Raw genomic sequence first — 5,936 nt, 5'->3', positions numbered from 1 at the left:
TGTTTTCATTAGAGAGAAGAAGGTTAAAAAGTGACTTAATTGAGGCAAACAAGATGATCAGAGGATTAGTTAGGGTATTCAGTGAAAGCCTTTTTCCTCAGATGGTGATGGCTAGCACAAGGGGACATAACTTTAAATTGAGCAGTGATAGAGGTAAGTTCTTTACTCAGAGTAGTAAGGGCATGGAAAGCCCTGCCTGCAACTGTAGTGGACTTGCCAACATTAAGGGCATTTAAATGGTCATTGGATAAACGTATGGATGAAAATGGAATAGTTTAGGTTAGATGGGCGTTAGATTGGTTTCACAAGTCGGTGCAACATTAAGGGCCGAAGGGCCTGTACTGAGCTCTAATATTCTATAACGGAACAGTGTATCAGATTGAACAAACATCAAATCAAATGGTTTATATTTTGAAGCAGTGTATTTGGTGATTGGTCAGTGCAAACAGGAAGACTCCCTCCCAGCAACCAGTCCACAAACTGTTTTTAAAAGTTTTTAAAAATTTAGTCAGAATTTAGTGCTGGCAATTTGGGGGTTTGTCCAATTTCCACCCGATGGCCACACTTCACTTCATGGTTGTACACTTCACAGTTTCTCTCCCAGATAGCTGATCCTTTTATCAGGTAATCAGGCACATTGTGGGCTCTGAAACAAAAACAGAAATCGCTGGAAAAGCTCTACAGTCTAATAGCATATGTGGAAGGAAACCAGAGTTAACAGTTCAGGTCCATAATAATTCATGGGTTCTTGTGGTGCAGTGGGAGGATTCTTACTTCTGGACCAGACAGTTCAGTTTCAAGAGCACAGCAGGTCAGGCAGCATCTGAGGAGCAGGAAAATCGACTTTTCGGGGAGGGGCCCTTCATCAAGAATTCCTAATGAAGGGCTCCTGCCCGAAATGTCCTTCTGTGCGTTTCCAGCAACACTCTAATCTTGACTCTAATCTCCAGCCTCTGTAGTCCTCACTTCCATCTGGTTCAGGTTCATGTCCCATTTGCCCTAAAATTATCTCATAACATTTAAAAGGAAAGATCAATAATACTTACAAACAGGTATCTGGAGATCCAGTTTATATTTGAGCCTAGCTTAAGGATTGCAGGATGCCAGTCACAGAGAGGCAATGACCAGCAATGAGGTTGGGAAAGGAGTCAGAAGCAAGAGTGAGATGTGAACCTCAGCACTACCGCTACTCTTTGACACCAAGCCCTTCATTTAGGCATAAAAACTCTGGTCCAAATGAAGCTGTATATAAACCTTAGAGAGTTTGAGGTGGCATCTGCATGTTGTGTCAGAGATCCTTGTGATGAGGCTCTCAAGTGGCAATGTAAAAGGTTGAACACATGGTGCTCCACCCTAACCACTCTGAGCTCAACTGTGTGATGTAGGAAGATGGTAGGGTCTCCAAACCATATACTGCCCCAATCAAATGATCTTCTCCTCTTCCTAATAATTTCTGCCATCCTTAAACTTTGTCCATTAAGTCAGAGGCAATCAAAACAACATTTTATGTAAAACTGCTTTAGTAAGGCCTGGTAAATTATTTATTCATCCATCCATATTGTGAATTGGAAGGATTAGCTGTAAATTAATAAAGTCACTGCAGCACCACTGTAACACAAACTGACTGGTCTCCAAATATACTCCAAGAGGGGCTGAATCTCAAACGTACCTGCCAAAGTCTCTTACAAAATGCTCTATATAAAACAGTAATGATTTAGTCAGATACATGGAACAGAACGTAAACATCAGGAATATCAGGACACTAGCACATATAATGTAAATCTTTCGATACAGTGATATGTGTTTAATTGCTGTTAATTCAAATGTAAATTGCCACCTACTTGGAAGGCAAGCCTAAAAATATTTTTTCACATATCAAAGTTTGTTGGCTACCACCAGGAAAGTAAGCATTCCTGTCAAGGTGCCATTGTTTACCTCCGATAGCAGCATTTAACAGGATATGCTTCAGCTCTGTGCTGCAATCAGCAAGATGGTGACAACACACTGACATGTTTTATGGTGAGTTGCACAATGTACTGTCAGTCTTGGGGAGTTCCAGTTAACTGTAGTTACACAGAAAGCTCACAGCTGGCAATTCTCCACTAACTCTGTCTTTGGATGGGGTGGTTTGGCAACTGCTCTTCCCAAGATTCCAAGAAATTACAGAGTCGTGAACGCAGACTAGTCTGTTATGAAAACCAGTTTTCCATCATCAACTCCATCTATATTTCCCGCTGCCTCAAGAAAGTAACCATCATAATCAAAGACCCTTCCCACCTTGTTCATACGCTCTTTCACCCTCTTCCGTCAGGCAGAAGGTATGAGCATTTGGATACACATATGAACAGATTCAAGAACAGCTTCTTTTCTGTTATCAGACTTTTGAATGGACTTCTCAAATGTTAATTCTGATCTCTCTCTTCTCTGCAGCTGTAATCCATTATTCTGCACTGTGTTCTGCTATCCTGATGCATTTTGTATGTAACAATCTGTTTGTATACCACACAAGACAACATTTTTGATCGTATCTTGGTATCAATCAGTCAAGAAACTACTATCAGCTTGTTGGGGTCAATGTAGCTCTAAGGCGATATACTTGGTGATGAATGTTTAATAAAATGATGGATTTGATTCAGATAAGTTTACAATATCCCAGGACACTACGAATTTACCAAAACGTTCTCTTTTAGAGCCTAATGTAATGGATGAGACACTGGTGGATGGGATACTTTACCCCACATAGATCTTCCAATCAATGCACCAAGGGAAACCACAGAATACTTACTCATGCCATATTGGCTACGTGCTGTTATGGATTAAATTCTAGCAATTCATGACAGATGATTCTCCTATAATATCATAGTTGCACTCCAGCGAATCCTCATTCAATGAGGCTGATGGGAAAAGAGGGGTTGGGGCAGACCAGCAAAAAAATCACTCAAAACAGCCTGAATTAAGGTTTAAATCATATTTATTAATGAAACAAAAGTAAATTTGCATTGAAGAACTATTGTTAATGCAGGGACAGAGGGTCACCACCTTCAGGTGCAGTTGTGATTGCAAAAGTGGATGGCTGTGGTTAATTGTCTTCTGACTGTTTCTTGGGGGTTGGTTCAGATTGTGTGATATGCAGGTACAAGAGCAAACTAAAAAAGCAAATAATATGTATAAGAGTAATACAGTCCTGCGGGAATCATACAGGACTTATACAAGAATATTCTTGTCTCAGAGGGAGAGCAACGAACATTTATTAGTTTAATTTTTTAGATGAGGTGCTCAATGTTCAGTACTGTACTTCACATGCTGACAGCAACTGACATTGGTCACATGCGCAGAATGAAATGTGCAAAACAGTTGCCACTGGAAGCGTGCTATTACGAACAGAGGTAAGCGTTCTTGAAAATACCGTTCCCTAATTCTTTAGCCATGTTATAATTGAATTGCGCTGCTGAAGCACACTTTATATGAGAACTATGCCAACACAATGGTTCCTACCTTTCAGCCTACCTGCACCTCACCTGACCTGACTGGAGTGTGCCATTATGTGAAGGTAGTGTGCATTCCATATCAGGTACATGAAACAATTTTAAGGTTGATGAATTTAATCATATGGTTACGATCAGTGCTACAGAGTCAACATTTATTGCCCATCAGCAATTGGTGGTTGTGAGCCACATTCTAAGAAATATTTTCAGAGATGTTATTACACTCCTCTAGAGCAGGTGGGATTTGAACCTGGGGCTCCTGGTTCAGAGGTAGGAACATTACCAGTGCATCACAAGAGCCACCTTCTATAATGGCTACAATCATCTGCTGAAGGTACTCAGTATACTTGGCAATGGAGTTACAGGATTTTGACCAGCAATGATGAGGGAGGGATAGTGGATGACTAGGACAGGAACTTGGAGGTGGTGTGTTGTTAATGGGTCCCTTACTTTTGCCCTTGTGGGAGGCAGAGACTGTAGATTTGAAAAAGCCTTGGTGCATCTTGTAGACCATAGACACCAACATCCATTGTGGAGGATGCAAATGTTTAAGGCAAAGAATGAGAACTATTTTGGTCTGGATGATGTGTTTGAGGGTTGTTGGAAGTGGTCTAGTGGACATCGTTCAGCACACTGCTAACTTGTGCTATAAGGATGCAAAAAGGCATTGGTGCATCAGGTGGTGACTGAGTGTCACTTAAACAGTTCTAATTACAGTATTTATGTGGTTAGTCAAGTTCAGTTTCTGATCACAAAAAGGTTTGATTTGGCACCAAAATCATGGTGATATGTTTCTATACTTTTCAAACACCTTGCTGACTGAAAAATCAATGTTAAATAAATCACTTTGTTTGATTTTGTTCTCTATACTTCATTCACTTTCTGTTTCTTCAAGATATTATTGTCACAAACAATTCTATCAATTTGGCAACTCGTTCTTCAATTTTCATTACTCCCTGTGAGGAAATAACGAGCTTTCTTTAGAATTGTAATCATAATCATGAGTTCAGGGTATTGGTAATACTGGGCATAAACACATGCTCCATCATTTTCTTAGATCATACATTTGAGCCTGCACCAAAAGATCAAAAATGACCTGCACTTAAATTAAATTCTTAACATGGCAAAATGTTGCTTGGTGCTTCAGAACTTTGGGGAAGATCTTTGACCTGAGAAAACATTTAACAAGAGATTGATAACTAGGGTTGTACTTAAGTGACAGGTTTTAACCAATTTATTTTGGAAGGCAAAAAGAGGGGTAAGGGTGGAAGTAGAGTATGAGAGCAATATGACTGTGTTCCTGAGATTATTATATCACTAACATAGTTGTAAAAATCAATCCATGCAATGGCATGAACTAATGGCATCAAAGAGAAACTTTTAAAAATATCCTTTGATGCAAAAAGTGTTGATAATACAATATTTATTACCCTTGCCACATGGCCTAAATACATAGGTAGTCAAAATATGCAGTGCTGAAAAGCTCAGCCATTCAGACAGCCTCTGAGGGGCATAAGCTCTTCATCACAAATGACAGGGTGGCCCAAGGAGGCTGAGAGATAAATGGGAGAGGGGGGTGGGGCTGGGGGGAAGGTAGCTGGGAATGCGATAGGTAGATGGAAGTGGGGGGTGATGGTGATAGGTCGGAAAGGAAGATGGAGCAGATAGGTGGGAAGGACGAACAGGTAAGGACAGTTCGAGAGGGCAGTGCCAAGTTGGAAGGTTGGACTTGGGATAAGGTGAGGAGAGGGGAAATGAAGAAATTGGTAAAATCTACATTGATCCCGTGTGGTTGGAGGGTCCCAAGGTGGAAGAAGATGCATTTGTCCTCCAGGCATTGGCTGGCTAGAATTTGGTGGTGGAGGAAGCCCAGGAATTGCATGTCCTTGGTGGAGTGGAGGTGTGGGGGGGGGGGGGTTGCGGTTAAAGTGTTCGGCCACAGAATGGTGGCGTTGTTTAGTGTGTGTCTGTCCCAGAGATGTTCTCTGAAACATTTCACAAGTTGGTGTCCTGTCTCCCTAATGTAGAGGAGACCACACCAAGAGCAACGAGCACAGATGACGTATGTGGAATTACAGGTAAATCTGTCAGATGTGGAAGGATCCTTTGGGGCCTTGGATGGAGGTGAGGGGGGAGGTCTGGGCACAGGTTTTGCACTGCTTGCGGTGGCAAGGGAAGGTGCCAGGAGTGGAGGGTGGGTTGGTGAGAGCCGTGGACCTAACAAGGAAATCGTGGAGGGAGTGGTCTCTGCGGAACGCGTACTTTCTCCAAAACACATAGGTAGTTGACTGAACAGAGAATACTTTAGAAATAAATCAATTAGTAGGAACTCAGTGTTAGGAAGATGATGAGTCCAGTGGGAGTGGAGGTGGAGATTTAAAAAGAAATATTGTTAGAATCTGATGAGCAAGTTTTAGAACATAAGAGTAAAAAGCAGCTGAGTGCCTTCAG

The sequence above is a fragment of the Chiloscyllium punctatum genome, chromosome 1 (genome assembly GCF_047496795.1).
Source record: "Chiloscyllium punctatum isolate Juve2018m chromosome 1, sChiPun1.3, whole genome shotgun sequence".
Taxonomy (NCBI): domain Eukaryota; kingdom Metazoa; phylum Chordata; class Chondrichthyes; order Orectolobiformes; family Hemiscylliidae; genus Chiloscyllium; species Chiloscyllium punctatum.
This window is presented reverse-complemented; position numbering follows the sequence as displayed.